Source organism: Mesocricetus auratus, unplaced genomic scaffold (genome assembly GCF_017639785.1).
Source record: "Mesocricetus auratus isolate SY011 unplaced genomic scaffold, BCM_Maur_2.0 Super-Scaffold_4256, whole genome shotgun sequence".
NCBI lineage: Eukaryota > Metazoa > Chordata > Mammalia > Rodentia > Cricetidae > Mesocricetus > Mesocricetus auratus.
The window spans coordinates 28,991,144-29,012,688 of record NW_024429182.1 but is presented as its reverse complement, the minus strand read 5'-3'; the positions used below and the strand labels follow the sequence as shown (position 1 = coordinate 29,012,688).

Genomic DNA, 21,545 nt, shown 5'->3' with positions numbered 1-21,545 from the left:
CTCCTGGAGAGAAATGCTTGATCAGTATTAGGGCTATGTCAGAGAGGGAGAGGGTGGGAGGGAAGAAGGAAGGAAGGAAGGAAGAAAACCAAATAGAAATAAAATTATGTCTTCTATTTTCTTGGTATATGTTTGATATATATAACAAGGTTTGCATTCTAATGGTGACTTAGGCATGCCTAGGAGGACTGAAGACAAGACCAACATATGTAAATAGTTATCTACTCTTAAAAAGTCTGTCTGTCTAAGCCTAAAGATAAGCCCAGATGCAGAAGCACAATTTCTAGCACAATTCATAAAGTACAGTCTGCAGGCATAGGGATTTTATTTATGTAAATGTAATAGAAACAAATCACCTCATTCTTATAACAGATACTGAACTCCAGTGTATTAAAATTCCAATAAACCGGTGTATTCATTATAGTCTTTTTTAGCCACCTCCAGCAACCCCAATTTGTATCCATCCCAATTTGTAACAAGCATGTGTATATGAAAACACAAAGAATGACAAATTTTCCTTTCCTTCCAGTTTGTGGATCATTTTTCACACACCAAATACCTTATGATTTGGTATGAAATTTGAATTTTAACAACTTTTTTATCCTACACATTAACATTCACATGATTGCTCCTTCCTATTTTAATTTTCTACTTCTATAATCATGTAATCTTAATTCACATAACTGAATTAAGGAATGTGTTGGTCATACCAACAATGAAAGTGTGTGCATCTCTTCAGAGTAAACCTAGGCATCGTCAGTGTCCCCAAAGACAGTTGAAGATATTTCAAACACGTAAAGTACGTGAGCCATTCACTCCCTTCATGTCAATTCAGGTGATACTTTATGGTGTATAATTTTTTCCTCTATAAAAGAAGTTGTCACATGGATAATCCAATTACAGATTGTGTAGCAGAAGGGTACACAAATAAGCATATTCCATAGTCATTCCACACAATTACAACAAGCTTCTTCAGGGAGTATGACGCTTCCCACCTCCTCTTCAACTTGACCATCTGCTTGGGCATTATTTTCTAGTTTTTACTTACACCACTAAAATAAAAAGTGGTCTGAATTTATTTTTGTGTGTGTTTTATAAGACGGAAAATGATAATAATTTTCTTCTTATGTCTGTAAGTGGTAAAGCCTTGAAGTATTTTGGGAACAACTACTAAATATATATATTTCAAAGAATGTTAAGACAGTCGAAACACAGACACCATTTGTGTTGGGCCCCAACACCCATGGACCTCTGTGCATTGCTTGTCAGCTGATAGCCACAGGTACATACTGTTCTCTAGTCCTGGTGTACAGTCCCGGCCTTGCCCACCTGTCATCAATATCTAGCATGAGGAAACACGAGCTGTTACCCCTGGGGTTCCTCCACTGTGCTATAAGTCTGTATATATAAGGCTGCTCATTCCTTAGGCACACACACAGGCAGACACACAGATGCAGCACATGCACACATGCATTCTCCTGGCAATAAAGGCAGCAAACGCATTCTTTTAGCACAAATAGCTGGACATTGTGTCTTTCATTTCCCGATACCCCGACTTGTTTATGGTGTGAACACCACACATTTAGAGAATTATTTGCTCTATTTTGGGACTGCCTTTATATTTAAAACTCATCTTGAGACCCTTTCTTGGTATCTCTTTGCCACAGTCTTCAGGAATTTTCCTTCCTTGTGGCCAATCTTTTTACATGATGATTGACAATGATGATGACTGCCCTTAGGAGACCCACAGCATACTATACTATGGAGTATTAAAGCATTTTCCATGGTTAATCCATGCAAGCCTCAAACCAACCTCACATATCACCCTGTATTCTTGGGGGAGAGTCTAGGCCCTGCCATGGATGAAATGACAGACTATGGACACCCCCATGGAGGGCCTCACCCTCACTAGGGAAATGAGGAGATATTGTGGGGGGCGCTAGTGGGAGGGTGCGGGAGGCAGGGAGGGAAAGTGAGAGGGACCTGGAATTGACATGTGAAGCAACCTTGTTTCTAATTTAAATTTAAATTTAAAAATAAAATATAAAAAAACAAAACAACAAAAAAGTACCATATTTTCTTTATCTACTCTTTTGTTGAGGGGCATCTAGGTTGTTTCTAGGTTCTAGCTGTTACAAATAATGCTGCTATGAATATGATTGAGCAAGTGTCCTTGCAGTGTGTTTGAACATTATTTGGGTATATGCCCAAGAGTTGTATGGCTGGGTCTTGAGGTAGGTTGATTCCAAATCTTCTAAGAAACTGCCATATTGATTTCCAAAGTGTTGCACTCCCACAAGAAATGGTAGAGTGTCTCTCTTGCTCCACATACTTTCCAATATGAGTTGTCACTTGTTTTTACTCTTTAGCCATTCTGAAAAATGTAATATGGAATCTCAGTCATTTTTAGTTGCATTTCACATATAGCTAAGGATGTTAAAGACTTCTTTAAGTGTTTCTCTGCAATTTGAGATTCTTCTATTGAAAATTCTCTGGTTAAGTCCATACCCCATTTTTAATTGGATTATTTGTTTTGATGTCTAGTTTCTTGAGTTCCCCCTCCTGCCATCTTCCCCAAACTCTATCCACTCCTGAAAAAGGATAAGGCCTCCAACAGGGAGACAACAAAGCATGGCATATTCAGTTGAGCATGGACAAGCCTCCTGCCCTCCATCAAGGCTGAACTCTGTAGGATATAGAGTTGGTGAAGATCTTTCCCCCATTCTGTAGGCTGTTGTAGTGTCATATTGACAGTGTTCTTTAACTTACAGAAGTTTCTAGTTTCATGAGGTTCCAAATATTAATTGTCAGTCTTAGTGTCTGCACTACTGGTGTTCTAGTCAGGGAGTTGCCTCCTGTGTCAAAGCATTCATTCCCCACTTTCTCTTCTATCAGGTTCAATGTAACTGAATTTCGGTTGAGGTCATTGATCCACTTGGACTTGAGTTTTGTGCAGGGGTTAGATAAGTATCTATTTTCATTCTTCTACATGCCATCATTGAGTTATGACAGCACCATTTGTTGAAGATGTTTCTTTTTTAAACTGTATAAATTTGGCTACTTTGTTAAAAATCAGGTGTCTTTTTGTGAGTGGGTACCCTCACTCGGGATGGTTTCTTCTAGTGCCATCCATTTGCCTGCAAATTTCAAGATTCCATTATTTTTTCCGCTGAGTAGTATTCCATTGTGTAAATGTACTAAATGTAGTGCCAGTGTGGGGGCCTCAGAAATCTCTGGCACCTTGCGTAGTAGATCAGTATTTACCATGGCATATGAATGAACTTTTAGAGCCCATTCCACATAAAGGGATGCTCTCTTAGCCTGGTCATATGGGGAAGGGTCTAGGCCCTGACCTAGATAAAAAAAAACAGACTCTGGAGATCCCCCCAAGGAGGGCCTCACCCTCCCTGGGGAATGATGTGGTGATTGGTTGGGGGGCTGGGGGAGGGCTGATGAAGGGAAAAGGGAGAAGGGTTGGGTGAGGGAGTTGGGATTGACATGTGAAGCATGCATGCATGTTTCTAAGACAAAATTTATTTTAATACAAATTTAAAAAAAAGAAAAAAATCAGGTGTCCACAGGTGTGTGGATTTATGTCTGGGTCTTTGATTTGATTTAATTGTTCCACCTATCTGCTTTTATGCCAATACTGTTTCTTTTTTATTATAATAACTAGGTGGTAGAACTTGAGAACCAGGATAGTGATACCTCCAACAGTTCTTTCATTGTACAGAATTGTTACAGTGACCCTAGATTTTTGTTGTTGTTTTACCATATAAAGTTGAGTATTATTCTCTCAGGGGCTGTAAAGAATTTTGTTGGCATTTTGATGGGGATTGCATTGAATCTGTAGACTGCTTTATGTAAGATGGCCATTTTTACTATGTCAATCCTACCAATCCAAGAGCATGGGCAATCTTTCCATTTTCTGATAATGTCTCCAATTTCTTTCTTCAAAAACTTGAAGTTCTTATCAAACAGGTCTTTCACTAGCGTGGTTAGAGTTACACCAAGATATTTTACAGTGTTTGTGGCTATCGTGAAGGATATTGATTCCCTGATTCCTTTCTCAGCCCTTTTATCGTTTGTATATGAGTGCTACTGATTCTTTTTTTGTTTTGTTTTGTTTTGTTTTGTTTTGTTTTTTGACTGAATCTTGTTTCCAGTCACTTTGCTAAAGGTATTTATCAGCTGTTTGAGTTTCCTCATAGAATTTTTGTGATCACTTATGTATACTATCATGTCATCTGTAAATAGTTATACTTTGACTCCTTGTTTTATAATTTGTATCCACTTGAATCTCCTTTTGTTGTCGTATTGCTCTAGCAAGAACTTCAAGTATTATATTGAAAAGATAAGGAGAGAGTGGACAGCCTTGTCTTGTTCCTGATTTTGCTGGAATTGCTTTGTGTTTCTCTGTATTTAATTTGATGTTGGCTGTTAGCTTGCTGTATATTGCCTTTATTATGTTTAGGTAAGTTCCTTGTATCCCTGATATGCCTAAGACCAAAACCATGAGGCGGTGTTGGGTTTTGTCAAAAAACTTTTTCAGCATCTAGTGAGATGATCATGTGTTGTTTTTCTTTTAGTTTATTTATATGTTGAATTCTTCCTGCATTTCTTGGATGATGCCCACTTTCTTGTGCTGGATAATCTGATAATCTTTTTGATGTGTTCTGGGATTTGGTTTGCCATCATTTTATCGAGTATTTTTGCATCAATGTTTATAAAGGAAAGTGGTCTGTAATTTTCCTTTTCTTGTGGAGTATTTGTGAGGTTTTGGTATCAGAGTAACTGTGGCCTCATAAAAAATGGCAATGTTCCTTCTGTCTCTATTTTGTGGAATATTTGAGGAGCACTGGTATTAGCTCTCTTTGAAACTCTGATAGAATTCTTCACTGAAATAGTCTGGCCCTGAACTTTTTAGGTTGGAAGACTTTTAATGACTGCTTTTATTTCCTTATGGGTTATAGATGTATTTCAATTATTTATCTGTACTTAATTTGATGTTGGTATTGTTATCTTTCAATAACTTTGTGCATTTCTTTTAGATTTTCCAGTTTTGTGGAATACAGGTTTTTGAAGTATGACCTAATGATTTTCTGGATTTCCTCGGTGTCTATTGTTATATCCCCTTTTTGTTTCTGATTATGCTAATTTAAATATTCTTTCTCTGCCTTTTAGTTACTTTGGATAAATGTTTGCCTATATTATTGATTTTCTCAAAAAAAACCAACTCTTTGTTTCAGTGAGTCTTTGTATTGTTCTCTTTTTTCTATTTTATTGATTTCAGTGTGATTATTTCCTACTGTCTACCTCTCTTGGGTGTGTTTGTTTCTTTTTGTGCTAGAACTTTCCAGTGTGCTGCTGCTAGTATGAGATTTTACCATTTTTTATGCAGACACTTGGGCTGTGATTTTTTTGTTTTTCACTGTTTTCAATGTATCCCATAAGTTTGGTTATGTTATGCATTCATTTTCATTGACTTCTATGAAGTCTTCAATTTCTTTATTTCTTCCTTAACCTGGTGGTAATTAAGTGAAAGGTTGTTCCATTTCAGTGAGTTTGTAGGCTTTTTGTAGATGTATTGTTGAATTCCAAGTGAAACACAAGGTAATCAGGTAAAATACAGAGAGTTATTCCAATTTTTTGTGTGTCTGTTAGGACTTGCTTTGTGACACAGTAAGTGGTCAGTTTTAGAGAAAGTTCCATATATATTCTTTGGTGTTTGGGTGAAACATTTTGTAAATATATGTTAGATCCATTTGATTCACAATATCTGTTAGTTCTGTTATTTCTCTGTTTAGTTTCTATCTAGACTACCTGTCCATTGGTGAGACTGGGGTGTTGAAGTCTCCCACAATTAATGTGTGGGTTCCATATGTGATGTAAAGTTTAGTAATATTTCTTTTACAAATGTGGGTGCCTTTGTATTTGGGGCACATATGTTTAGAATTGAGACATCATCTTGGCGAATTTGTCCTTTGATAAATATGAAATATCCTTCTCCATATCTTTTGATTGCTTTTGGTTTTATGTCTATTTTGTTAGATGTTAGGAAAGCTACACCAGCTTGCTTCATAGTTTCATTGAAAAAATGGTTTTTCTTCTTTTTAACTCTTTACTCTGATGTAATGTCTGTCATTGATGTTGAGATACGTTTCTTGAATGTAGAAGAAAGGATTCTGTTTTAATATCCATTCTGGTATCCTGTGTCTTTTTATTGGTGAAGTTAGTCCATTGATATTGAGAGATATTAATGACCAGTGAGTGTTAATTCCTTTATTTTGGTGGTGGTGGTGGTGGTGGTGATGTGTGTGTGTGTGTGTGTGTGTGTGTGTGTGTGTGTGTGTGTGTGTGTTTCCTTTTCTTGGTGTAGGTTTCGATATTGCCTATTTTTTCATGGGTGCAGCTAACTTCCTTGGGTCAGAGATTTCCTTCTAGTACCTTCTATAGGGCTGGATTTGGGGGCAGATATTGTTTGAATTTGACTTTGTCATAAAATATCTATTGTAAGTATGAAGTGCTTCATGAATTTACTTGCCATCCTTTGCAGGGGCCATGCCAATCTTCTATGCATCATTCCAATTTTAGTGTATGTGCTGCTGAAGTGAGCACAGTTGTTTTCTGTAACAGTCTCAGTCTATTGCACAGAGAAGTTGCCTAGGTGAGGAGTAAAGATGGCAACCAACATTTATTACTTAAAACCCCCTGCTTTGTCACACACACACACACACACACACACACACACACAATCTAATGCCACCAAAGGTTCACTTTAAGTTCTTTTAAAACTATGCTTTGTTGTCTTTATACCTTAGAGAAATATTATTTTTAAAAAGTCCTAAATGAGTTTCAACCTAATTACAACACTGATTTCACTAAGAATATATTGCAGATTCTTCCAACATCTGCTCAGGCAGGGAGTGATTCCAAATGAGTATTTACTCCCTATGAAACATTCTAGTCATCTTCTGAAAAAAATCACTCTCCTAGAAATACACATGTAAATGCTCATTCTTTACTGAGATAAAATTACTACACAATGAATTAAAAGGGTTACAGTAGAGATTCTTCCAACTCCCTAACCAAAACAAGCATGATTTTCCAAAGTCAGAACTCACTGTTGACTATTCTCAAATAAGTAAGTCCAAGAAAAAGCCATCACTGTGCATAATCACTTTAATTGCTCCATGTTCATGGAAATTTGCACCTGAATATGGCCAGAGAGTATCTAGGGGACAATGGGAATGTTCTGAAGGAACACTTCAAGCCCTTTCAAAAACAGAAAATTAAAGAACTAGAACAAGTCAAAACTTCAGTGTCACTGGGTGGTAGTGGTGCATACCTTTAATCCCAGCACTCCAGAGGCAGAGGTAGGAGGATCTCTGTAAGTTCAAGGCCAGCCTGGTCTATAAAGAGAGTTCCAGGACAGCCTCCAAAGTCACAGAGAAACCCTGTCTCTTGAAAAACCAAAAATAATAATAATAATAAATAAAACTTCAATGTCCTAATTGGGTTTTGCTTTCATGTCTCATTTATGCCAATCTGCTCTTTGTGATAATTATCTGTTCTCAGGAAAAATGACAAAAAATGAAGCAAGAATAACATTTCAAGAAAGTAACATGTGAATAGAAAATTATACTGTACTACAAGTGATAGATCTAATTCATTATCAATCATCATTATAATGTTTCAATGAGACAGTAAGTTGGACATCGAATACTGACTTTGGTTAGTATGTGAAATGTGTGTGTATTCACACATTCCTTAACTTCTACAAGGTTCAACTTTAGCTGGACTCAACTTTTTTATTCCAAACACTTATCTCATCACTGGGTTCAACCGTGGATAGCCCCACTAATGCCTGGGGACATGGGTTGCAATGAAAGCACCTTGGAATGTTCCTGTCATGTCCTAGAAACACATGTCAAATATAGCATTTAATGCAGTGTGTCCAAAGTGAAAGAAAAACTCTCATTTCTTCAGCTTTGGGCCTGTCCAGGTTGCCTTGTCTTCCTCCTGTGTCTTCCAACCACCTTCAGTCCTCTGCCTGTCTATGCCCTGGTGAAATTCCCCCAAGACCTCTGCATTCTGAAAGCCCCTTCCTAGTGTTTAAGAAAGCAAATGGTTTCTCATTCCTTCATTCCCAAAACCTTTTCCCATCCTCAATATTGTAAAAGGAAGTCTGATAACCAAGTAGGTGTTTCTTTTTTAAAATTAAATTTTATTTAAATTAAAAACAATATCATTTTATGCACTAATCCTAGTTCTCTCTCCCTACTGCCCTCCTATCCCTCCCCCACTAAATCCCCACAGATGTTTCTAACAGTGCAACTGTGATTCCTTGACACTCAAGATAGGGCCAGGGAACATTACAATGGATGCAGTTAGAAACCCTTGGACCTGACCTTTCTTTAGTGGAATCCGGTGTAGTTCTCTCCTCTGAGCCACAAGTTATCATCTCTGGTTACTATATGTTTAAAAGGCAGTATCACCTGTTTTGCAGTAATCAATCAGTGCTACGTATTAATCATTCCTCATCTATGTATGCACAGTCTCATATAGAGACACATTTCATAGTTATTTTTCCCCACCAAAGAAGTCTCAATGACCAGATACTATTCCTACTTTGAGTAGTAAAAACAAATAACTTACATTTAAATTCTTACTTACCTAATTAATTGAATCTAAGAGAGATTGGAGAAACAAAAGTCTACGTTCTATTTTAATAAAAATTAAAATTTATTCAATCTCTTCTGAGTCCCTGCTTATGAAATGCCTAATAGCAACTTGAATATGAAGCTGACATCTGAAAAATTTACATTTGGGAGCAGGAACATGATGTCTACATTGTAATGAGCACACAAAGCTGGGAAGATATAGAAATCAAAAGTTACTTCTGACCAGGATCTCTGGAGGTAGGAATAAAATAAAAACTGGAAAAACGCAAGGAATAGAAATAATTGGATAGCCTAAGAATTTCAGAATGAAAATAAGCTGCCTTGACTGCAACCCATTTGCCTGCAAAGCAAGTCTGGGGCACTTGGACCATCACCAGAGAGCAAATAAAGGTTCCTGTAATGGTGGGGTTTAAATGAGTCCACCAGACCCAAGATAAATGATGATTAGATATTTATTAGGGAAGTACTTACACAAATAAGAGTAAATAACCACCCCAATCTTCATGCTCCAGAAGATGCAGTCTCTGCCCTTCTGATGTTCTCATGGCAACCCAAGCCCCTCCTCTACCTTATAAGGGGTCACATCTGAACCACACCCAGAAGGTGTGACTACCATCACAAGTTTACTAGCAAAGTAAGATGCCACTACATTCCTTCACCCTGAGATAAGAGTGATTAGTTGTAGGAAAACAGAATCCCTAGTGTCTGAGTGGAACTAGGTGATGGATCAGACCTCTAAGGAAGCTGAGAGAAATCCATATCCGTGAGTCTGGGGAGAAGTAGGCACAAGTCAGGTAACTGAAAATATGATTTGTTGAAACATCTTGAGTGACTTTCAGCCAGCTGATGCTGGGAAAAGGATTTGGATACTTTAGTTTTGTCACATTCAGTTTGGTGTATATTATAGTATAAGTGTCCAAGGGCTGCCTCAGGCACCTTTATATTCACTAATACAAGAAAGGAAGACAAGAATTGGGAGTTAATCAGATTAATTATTTTCCTTTATAGAAAATTGGTAGCCTAGTGAGCACTAAAAAGACTAGAAATGGATATTACCAGTGTTGAATTTAATCCTTTCACCCCAATCATGGCACCCTGGCCAGTTCTCACACTCTGACTTAGAAGTTCTGGTTCTCCAACAACTAGAGTCAGACACAAATTACTTACCAAACTGAGAGGCCATAACAAGAGTGCCTTTGTAAGGTTTCCTCAGCCTTGCAGCTTTCAATTTAGGTGACAATTCTCTGAACTGAAACCATGACACAAACCTGATCTAGGAAAGATCAGTCATCTTTCTGATGCTTTTCCAAAAAGAACTGTACCCAACTCTAGCTCTGCACTGGTTCCTAGTTTCCACAGGAAGAGGGCAGTGATCCCGTGCAGTTCAAAGAGCTGGGCCTTGAAGGGTTTTGGTTATAAGAACTTGGATTTTCATCCTGACTTGAGCAAACCAAAAATACTGTTTGGCTCTGTCACCAGTAATTGGTACATTCCCAACAGACTAGTAACTGCTTAGAAATTATGGTAAGTCTTAAAAGAGAATGGGAAAGTATACATGTAAGTTTCTTTCGCTGGAACTACAATAAAAGCCAGAAGATTGAATAGTAAAAAATAAACAAATGACGATTTTTATTCCTCCATGTCTAAGTTTCAAATATATTCAATAAAAACCACCAGTGGACTTTTGTTGCAGACAAAATATTCACCTTCCTATCATTTCATTTACTATCCCTCACTTCCTATCATTTCATATACTATCCCATACACCACCAAATACTCTGAAGGTTTCATGACTTGAGAAGGAACTCACATAGGTACACAACACAGAATTAAAAGATCTAGTTGCCAGGAAAAAGTTGACTAGAGGACAAAGGTCATGCAAAAGCTATACTAGAAGACACATAAGATATACATCATGCATGAAAGGCAATTGAATAAGCAAATCCATCCACAGAGAAAAGTGAGGACCATGCTTAGGAATGGCAGGTATTCTCTTTTGTTTGCCTCATTGAGTCAGACACTGCATCTGCTCATAAGCTGCACTGCAAGTAACAAAAGCCCAGGTATCATCCCATCAGTCCCCACTGAGCTTTGTTCCATGAATGCACAAATTCATAAAATCACCAAAGGAGAGCCAGACACATTACCATCTCAGTGTGCTTTGTGGAAGTGGGCATCTTCCTAAATGCCTTGACACATACACATTTCAAAGCTCCATAGGTCTATAAAAAAGAAAACAAAAACCTCTTGCAGCTACATTTCCAGTCTGGACTCACTAGTACCTTGTTCTGTTCCTATCATAGTTTCTCATTTGTAAAGTATGAATAATTACAACACATGCTTTGTCTGTCTGCAGCAGGGTAGCTGTGTAGTGACTAGAAAATTATTCTGTTGAATATGATGTTGCCGAAGGCGTAAGTCAAGTGTACACTAAAATGTGTGGGGGGTGTTATTAAGCAGGGGTTATTTTCTAGCAGATGCAGAGAGAGGTGGAGGAACCCAGGAATATGCACATATAGAGGCAAAGGGAGGAAGCTGTTCAACTACTCAAAATGAGTAGCTGTTGCGGTGAGGTAGGGGAAGAACAAACCACAGGTCACTTTTCATCTTTCTATCACTTTCAGGAAATGCCAAAAAGTAAAAATAAAAGATGCAACAACGGTTTTTCCACGCACTAAGCCAGCAGCAGCTGCCTCAACAGGAAACTCTTCCTAATAGTTGCAGAATCCAGGGGCTGACCAAAATGTATACAGCTCTTTAGGAAAGCATTGGTGGAACTAATTTCACCTGTAGCAAGAGAAGTATATCACCAAGAAATACCAGAGAGAGGAGAAAGTTTGTTCTTAATAGCAAAAAGGCTCCTGCTTATTTCTTGTTTCCTTTTTCAGTCAAAGCAAAAGAAAACAAAGTACACAGGTTGTCACTTACACAACCCAGATGAAGATGTCACCCAACCATCCACAAGCTTTGATGTGTACCAGCAAGGAACCAAGAAAAGACAATGCCAGAAATTGAGATCCTTCCTCTCCCCTTGAAGTGGTAAAACTAGTTAGAATAAAATTCTCATTTTGTAAATTAAGGAAACTTACACCACCCCGATTATCTTTTAAGAAAGTACTGCTTTACAAATTGGAAATCAAGGGACCACAGAATTTAAATTATTCATACAAGAAATGTAAAACTCGCTATTTATGGAAGCAGCATTGAAATCTAGCTCTTATAACCCAATGCTTTCCCATAATACTAACCAAGGGACTTGCTGGCAGTGCTTATTTTTTTATTTTCTCAAAGCATTGCCACACCTCCTGCTGTGCTCTTGGTTGCCTAGAAAATTCCATTTGGGCTTCACATTTTCTTTTGGCCCTTAGTCAGAAAACAGTCAGGATATGGCCCTGTCATAAATCACTAAGGCCTTACAAGGCAGCATTACAATTCCTACAGAAAGAAGAGCTCTAACTTTGGAGATGAAAACCTAAAAAGAAAAGTTTGTGTGCCCCTCTCAGCTCATGAATCATGATGGGTGACAAAATCAGGTAATAAGTTTACATTTATTTATAACATCTTTCAGGACAAGTGACTATAACATTGAGATAGAATTTCCTGCCATTAAATTGATCCAGAATTGTAAAGTAATTATTAATACCGTGTGTATGCATGTGTATGTGCCTATAGAGTTATGCACTCATACACACTGGTACATGATGTGGAGGCCAGAGATAGATGTTTGGTGTTTTCCTTTATTGCTCTCTACATTAGGTCTCTCCGTGAACATGTAGGTCACTGATTCAGCAAACTCCAGATGCCTGTCTGTCTTGGCTATCCCAGAATTAGGATTCCTCCTACATACCACCATGCCTGACTTTTGTGTGGGTGCCGGGGATCACACTTAGGTCTGAAAGCTTGTACAGCATGTATTGTACTGACTGAGTCACCAGCGCCCCTGGCCCAAGTGTTTGCATTTTTGAAGAGAACACTGGCATTTGTTTTCTTCAGCGCCATAAGTCTACTCTGGGAAAACAATAAGAGGTCACCACTTACACAAACCCAGTCGCTGTTCTCTCTCCCTCTCTTGCTCTCTGAATCCAATTACATTCCAAGTCTCATTAACTCTACTCCTGAAATGTCCCTCCTGTTCTGAAAACAGCACCACTGTGGAATTTCACATCTTCTCAGTTTGTTGTTAGGCTGACTGCTATTTTCACCTTTTATTTCCCACCACTAATATTCATTCTTTGTAGCAAACCTGTTATCAGCTGAAATTGTTTCAACAGAATTATGGTGATGCTCAGAAGTGACTTTCCACTATCTTTCAAGTTTAGAACAGATACATTTCCTTGCTTCCAAGGCATAGCATAATATGACAAAAGGGCAACTATCCATTTCTCACTAGATCAAATGGCCTAATGGCAATTCTCAGACAAACCTTAAATCATCTTGTCTCAAAGATCTTCTATAATGTAACCAAGGAATTCCTTCTTATTATCCTCAAGCACCATCCTCACATCTCTGTGAAAAAATACTCTATGTTCTCCTTATAATATTTTATAAACTTGATCCACTTACTTTATTAATTATGCCTTCTTTGAAAAGACTGTATGTCTTCTAAGACTAGTCTATCTACAAGAGAGGTGATTCTGTTGAGAATGGTCTGACCACTGTCTGCAACTGTAAGTAGATATGGTTTCCTTGAAATCAAGCATGAAACAGATATTTTTGTGGTCTCAGAAGAAACCTACGGGAGTGTAAGCGAAAGGACTCCACAACAGCAGAGGGAGCCGGACATAGAGACAGCACCATGAGAAATCTCTCCTGAGCCCACTTCTGTGTTAAGAAATAGACTAGCCTCCAGAGTACAGGCTAACCCACAGATTTTCTTCTCTCTCTCCTCCTACCTCCCTCAGTCTCTCCCTCCCTCCTTCCCTCCACCACTCCCTCCCTCCCTCCCAGGCGAAAAGTCTGGATGTTATAAACTGCAGTAGTCAGCCTTTTGCCATCTAGCATCTTTGCAACAGATATGAAATTCCCCAAGTCCTTCTGGGCTCTGCATCTTGATCAGCACATGAAGAAAGACTGTAGTTACAATTTTCAAGCAAACAGTACCGACACCAGCTATAGAGCTATAGAGTCTCTATGACACGTGATAGCTCACAACCAGTACAAAATAGTACTTTCTTAGTAAGCACCTGTTCAAAAGAAATGACCACAGAAAGAAATGGTCCTGCCCTCCTGCTCGAAGCATGTCAGAATGTTCTTACACACAGCCACCTGCTCATTTACTATCCATCAGATGCAGTGGCTATAACATTGTTTATAATCACCAAAATCTATTGTGCATTTTGCAGCTACTGATAGCCTACCACAACTTCTCCCTGTATTGTGACCTGTATCATGAAACTCAGAAAGGAAGAACTCTTCCTGTAAGGTCACCAAAATCACCCCTGAAGGTTTTATTGTACAAGACCTAATTATATTCAAAAAGGTCCCCTTTAAGGACTATCACACTCAATATTATATTTCAACACAACTTTTGGAAAGATACAAATACTTAGCAGTATTAACTCCTGGCATGAAAAAGGTGAAAAAGAAAAAGAATAGGTTGGTTATATTGTATTTCTCTCATAAAGTATTTCACTATGAAATCTAAGCTAATATTTTTATTTTGGTTCATAATAAAATATATTTTATTTTATTAAATATTTTGTTCAATATAAGATTAATAAAATTAATTCATACCCAGAGAAAAATCAAATGGTTCATCACTCTTAGAGGTTTAAGGTGAGAATATTGGGAACTATTTCTAATGTTCTTAATGACAGAATGGCTATTAACAGCTCATCTGGCTACTGATTATATCAATAAATGCTTATAAAGAAAAACAAATATTTCCCCACCAAGCCCAAGATACCCTCTTAGCAGTATTCAATCATTTACCATGTGGAAGCCTTCTTTGGATCAATGAGAAACAGATGATCGATGATATTTCAGTACGTGGAACACTAAGCCTATTAGGACTATTGTGTTACTGAGTCCATCTGTATTGTGTTCAAGTCTATGTCTGGGATATAATCAGTATGGCTTCATTTTATACATCCTGATAAATTGCTAAAATATAAGATACATGCTATTAAAAACTGAAGCCTAAATGTATGCTTTTAATAATACAGCAAGCATGTGTTAAATGTTATCAGTGTACAGGTGATTTTAACAATAGCAAACTGAAGTAGATAGATGAATAAGATCTCATTCCTTCCCTAAAGATGGCTATAATCTAGTAAGGAAACCATAAATGTACAGGGATACATCAGTCTCTCATTTGAAATGATTTTTTATTTCATCATCACCTAACTATGATATATAAACTCCTTATTACTCAAATCCCTTCACAATCCCATCTGTCCTACCTCCCTCTGAATTCTTCCTAAATAAATTGATCTATGACCTATAGACATGCCCCCTGGCCAATCTGGCAAGGGTAATTCCTCAACTGAGATTCTGTCTTTCTAAGAGTGTCTCAATTTGTATCAAGCTTACAAATACTAACTATAACAGTGCCTTGTTCTCAAAACACAACATAAATAGCTCCTGAGAAATGTGATATCCAAGGGCTGACTCTGGCCTAAACAAGGACACGCACTTGCACACACACACGCACAAGTGTGCTCATGCACACACACACACACACACACACACACGAGTGGGCACAAATTCATACCCTCCCTCCCATGTTCCCCATGCCACATGAAAACACATATAAACACAACCAACCACTACAAATGGATACTAGCATTCAGAAGAACAAATGGTCCTGTCTAAGTGCGAATGTGCAACTCCTTGCTAAGTTATGCACATTGAAGGCTCTAACTGAGGATCTTATTAATTCAGTGAAAGTTGACTGATAACTCCCTTTTCCACCTTTTCAGACTGATGACTCTTACAGACACTTGCTTAGCTGCTACATATAATAATATCATGTACAACACAGCTATTTGCAATTTTAGTTCAGGAAAACAAATATGAGGGGGGAAAAAACCTTTGCTACCCAGACTGCCAGCATCCTTTTTCTTCATCTTGTTCCATTCACGGTTACACAAATTGCTCCTTAGCAAATACGATGCTACACCTTACCTGCTTATTCAGGCAATAAATTTTGAGTTGCGTTTCCAGAAATGCTCTAAGAACACAGACACTACTGTGGGGCTTCATTAGAAGATTATGAGGTCATTAAATCTTCAAAAGATTCCAGATCCTATTAGAAACGTCAGTATTTTCTATGAGATTTTTAGGTGAAACTTTTACTGTTCGTCTACTTGACCAACTTAAACTGTGGGAACTTCCAATCTAGGTATTCTTCCTAAAGAGATATTATAGAAAACGACTCTTAAACTATTATGCAAGCAGCCAAAAGGCTGACGGCATAGTGAAAGCAGAAGGCCTAATGGTGTGAACTGAAGCACTGAGCTGAGCTTATGTTCTGAAGTCATCTTCTTTCCGTGGTTCAATGCCGTTTTTATAGATGCTTCATCAGTTGTGTGCAAATCACCACTCAAGGAATACAGTACTGTGTTTAGAATGTTTTAAATTAAGTTACACCCACTTATGGGAAAACAGCTCTTAAGTTTTGGATGTGAGACTGTGAATTTGACTGCATTTTTATTTGAATTGAAGATTATGCTGAAAGTTCCAGGCTTTAAAAGATGCTACCCGAATATCTCTTTTTATGCCACCAGTCCTATAATAAGATAGCTTCCCCATGCTGTATACCCTAGAGACTCCCGACTGCTCGAGTTACAATTTCATTGAGAAGAGAAAGGAAGGCAAGATGATTTCAGTTAAGACTAAGGATGCTGTGGGCTCGCATTCCTACATACAATACACAATTCAACCTTAATTTTGATGTCTGACCTGTACTTTTGCAAAAGGTTTGAAAGCCACGGAATCTTATATTGCACAAATAAAATAATATATTTAGAAGTGAATGTGGGAGCAACCAAAGAGCTTGCCTTATATCTCAGCTTCACAACAGCTCCAAAAGGTCACTTTAAATATCTAGGCTATGGCTTCATGGAAATCGGCTTAAGTCTTATTTTCGTGTGCTTATGCAAAGGGGTGATATCTATGGTACTGTAGTCTCTCCTAAACTACTACCAAAGCAGCAAATTTGTGACTCATTTTCCCGTGAAGAGGGTCCTCCTGCTTCTTTCAGTTTGACTCTATTAGACACAGTATACAAGGAGAGAAATACTCTCTGACCAATTTTTCTAAAGCATGCACACTGCATGCATTTCTGTAATTCTGTACCTCAAGCTCTCCATTACTTACTACATACCCCCTATATAATCTTCCATTTGAAATGTTCCTTTCCTGCCTTATTGGATAATGCCATCTTTGTCTTGATTAATTTTCCTTCATGGTTGAGGGATCTCCTTCAATAGATATTAATGATTCTTACTAAATAACTTTAAAGGTATCTTACATGCCAAAGACAATGAGAACAGCATTTACCTAGCAAAGGGCTTACTTCCTAATTGAGGAAACCATAGAGCAAATAATGGAAACATAAGCAGATGTATGCCCAGTCAAGGTATCAATTGCATCTTTGAGGAGGGATAAACATAGCCCCTCCTTTTATTGCCCTTCTAATGTAATGGAATTGCAACCCAACACTTTTAAGATATTAAGGGACAATTAAACACAAAAAGACTTCACATGTGATTCCGTGTAGTTTCACCCATAGGAAGTGGCACCAAATTGTGTAAGCTACAAAAGATGCCTGCATTATGCAATTGCCTCAGTGTGCCAGGGATCACACCCAACCACATCTAAGGTCAGAAGTTGCTGTCCAGTTATGCCATTTCTCAGTAATTCAGGAGATATAGTCCTCCCCAACTTACTTCCTCCAGAAAATCCCAGGTCATTTCAGGATGCAAGAGCATATTTATTATGTTATTTAAACAAATAACATGTATTAAAACAGGTAACTATATTTTTAGTTCTTCTCCTTCTCACAAACAAAGATATTTAGTGTTGACTTCCAACCCTAATTTTCAGGGTTATAGCTGTTTCCCAGCAGTTTTGCTCAAGGTAGTAATTTGTATAAATGACTGTGTTGGTTGTAACAGAATTATTTGCACACATGCTCATTATTTGAGGAAGCATATAAAACTTGACAACAAATTGCACAGGTCTTAAATACATAGTTACACACAAATACACACACACACATATGCAGGTTTTTAAAAATGGTTGGTTAAAAAAATTATCTTTGTCTGTAGAATGACTCCAATAGCACTTAAAGTGGTAGTTATCAACCTTGTCCACTCTTCTAAAGACCATGCTACTTCATCATCCTGCTTTCATTCCTTCTTTCTTCTCACACCTTGGTCATAATTATAGCAAGTGTTATGCCTCCTCCTTCTTTTCATACAACTTTTCAGACAGAAATGTAGTAGAGAATTTAGAATTTTATAACTGAAGTATGTTTTGATTTTGTATCCTGTTACAGCCCAAGAAATGTTTCCTCCAACTGTGATTTAAATTCACCCACCAAAACTGTGTTTTTATATAAAATTGGTATGCTGCCAACTGCCATCACAGTGTTTAGCACACGTGGACTTAATAAGTATTACTTGGAGATTCACATTTTAATAAATCAACTGCTAATTATTCTATTGCTATCAGCACATGAATGTTCTTCATGTAGTACTGGTGGCACTTTCCTAATAAAATAGAACGAGCCAAACAATTATGGTCTTTAAAGAAAGGAAAGCTAAGATATCATTTGTTTCACTTAACATTGATGTTAACTTCAAAAGACCTTCTTTGAGGCCTATCTTTCCCCTTAGAGGTTCCTAATTAGACCTAGTGACTAATAAAAAGAAAATAAAATATATATCTCCAGTCTTGATTTGAAGGCTGTAAACAATGGAAGCTGAAAATAACCCACCTTATTTCTAAGTTGTTGGAATGTGACACTTGTTACTATAGGAACAGAGCCACTAATTATTCATCTTTAATTCAACTGATTAATTTAAACAGCAAAAGAATTGGAAAATTGAAAACTGATGTTTGAACTGAATTAAGGAGGCATTTCAAATGCAAGTGCCACTAACCTAGCTCCAGGATAAATGGATCCAACTCAAAGGTACCTAATTATAATACAAAGATAACTAAAATAATCATCAACTGATGAATAAGATGACCTCATCAGTGGCCAGTGAGACTAAGAATCACATCCAGATCCATCCGAAATGAGGTGTTTTGTAGTTGCTATTGTTGTCTTGTCTTGACACAGCCCATTGTTTCCCAAATGAGCCCCACCAATTTGCTAAAGCTTAGGCAGATAAAGCATGTTTCCAAAAACACGTTTGATGTTTTCACTCAGTGCTACAGTGTGACGGTGGTCCCCAAAGTGCATCCATTGGACTAAATCATCAGTAAGACCACTGAGCAGCGATGAGACCTGAAGAACTCAACACTCTTGGATCGTCTAACACTGTGCTGCAGGTCTCAGTTCTGCTCCTCACTGCTTCTTGACCTATTTGCCTTCCACCATATTATTACACAATCACAACCTCACCAAATGCAGCACCTTAATCTTGGATTTCCCACAGATCTTTGAATCAGTACATTTCTGATGATTGTAGCTTACCCAATTTGAAATGTTCCATTTGTAGAAAGACAAAATGGTTGGCAATGCATGCCATCAAAATATTACAAAACACAACAAAGATTTCATCTTTTGCCTTCGAATGACTAAGTTGAGCACTGGCAAGTTTTAAAATATTCATTAACACGAAAAGTTGGATGTACATATTTTACTATCTGTTTCAAACATACATTTGATTATTTATTTTGACAAACTAAATTCTGATGCTAAGTATAAATCTTTGTCTATGCTCCAAAATGTGTGGTGTGATTTCTTGAAAACAACCTCATATATTAACAAAGGAGAAAATGATATTGTATGTACACACAGTGGAGGAAACTCACAATATAAATTATATTTTGATAATATATATGTTACATATTTATAGTATAATCTAATAAAGATTATATTTTATTTATTATTTATTTTTATATGTATGGGTGTTTTGCCTGTGTTTATACCTTTGCACTATGTTCATGAAGTCTCTGTGGAGGTCAGAAAAGAGTCATATCCCCTGGAACTAGAGTTACAGATGGCTGTAAACCAACATCTAGGTATGGGGAATAGACACAAGTCCTCTGGAATAGCAGCCAGTGCTCTTACTAACTCAACTATCTCTCTATGTTAAAACTAACAAGAGCAGGTGGAAAAGTTCAGCTTAGTTTCTACAAGACAGTGTCCTGGCCAACAGCAGCACACCTTTACATTATATTCTCACATGTAGCCTTTCTTGGGAATGTTAAGATTTTGTGTGTTCCTGCCGGTGATGGTGGTGTACACTTTTAATCCCAGCACTCGGGAGGCAGAGGCAGCAGGCAGATCTCTGTGAGTTTGAGGCCGGGCTGGACCAACAGCCTCCAAAACAATACAGAGAAACCCTGTCTCATAAAACCAAAAAAAAAAAAAAAAACAAAAACCAAAAAAAAAAAAAAGATTTTGTGTGTTCTTTCCTCCCTGGCCTATCTCCTGCCTGTAGACAGAAAAATACAAAGATTATATTGATTTTGTAAGTTACTGTTCTACCTCAACATAAATTTATCTCACTTTGTAGACATCTTAGTTATAGGCATACATTTCATACAAAGGCCTACCCTTATAGTCCTTGCCACTGCTATTTCTGGAAAATGAGATTGCTGCTGGCAGTGTAGATGATCTATAGTTTCATAGTGTGGTGTTTTGTATGCAAATACATTTATTTAAAAAACTTAATTAATCATTTTATACTTTAAATTAAAAATAAAGCAAAATATGCCTTTCAATATTTTTCATGATCTGGCCCATTTATCACTTTATGATATAAATTGATTCTGAAAAATATGTTATAATATATAATATATAACAAATCACCCCCAAAATGTAGTATTTATTTGGAATAAATAAATAGAATCCAAAGACCCTTTAACCTACCCTCAATTCTGATTTAGTTGCTGTAAGGTATCCCCCAAAATTGTAATATTTCATGCAGGTGGTATCTAAGCTACAGTGCTCAAATAGCTGAGTTCCCCAAAATGTCTATTATGTCTCCATGATGATCATCTCCAGAATTTCTGTCACTCAGTGGGTATCCCCTGAGCAGTAATATATGCTCACCTTCCTCCTCATCTTTCAAACTGATTCCAAGACGAAGCTACCCAGTAATGCCATGGGATATATGTACACTGTGTAAAGGTGTATTGCTGTGATTGGTGTAATAAAAAGCTGAACATCCAATAGCTAGGCAGGAGGTGTAGGTGGTTCTTCCAGGAATAGAAAGGAAGAGGAGATGAATCAAAGTGGGCAGGAGATGGCATATAGACATGGGAAATGGAATATGAAGTAAAAGAAAGGTAAAAAGATACATTGTGGAACATAGATTAATAAAAGCAGGTTAAGTTTTAAGAGCTAATAAAACAAGTCTTAAGATATTGGCCAAGCTTTCTCTGTGTCATTATTGGAGAGTCAACCATCACAGTGAAAAACTCTAAATACAAATGGTGTCCAATGTGGGAGCATGTATTTCCCTATAAGAATGGAAAAAAGATTTGTAAAAGGTTCCAAACACACAAAAACAGAGTCAGACTTATGCCAGCAGAGACAAAAAGACACATTTCTCAGCGCTGCCAGTGGGTTTGAACCACCAGCATATCATGAACTAATCTGTGGGATGGCTTAAGGTTTTGCTCACACAGATAGAAAAGATTACCAATATGCAATAAAGTAGGTTCAGACAGAATAAA

The 21,545-nt window shown here is 37.4% G+C and overlaps 1 protein-coding gene and 1 non-coding gene across 5 annotated transcripts in view; both read right to left on the bottom strand.

Moving 5' to 3' along the window:
* Prkg1 (protein kinase cGMP-dependent 1) overlaps positions 1–21,545 on the bottom strand; it is a 1,145,204-nt gene that overhangs the window by 924,679 nt on the left and 198,980 nt on the right. The gene's annotated exons all lie outside the window — the stretch shown is intronic.
* LOC121135539 lies at positions 6,513–6,618 on the bottom strand. Its single transcript, XR_005872643.1, has one exon. It is a non-coding gene; the product is annotated as a U6 spliceosomal RNA (small nuclear RNA).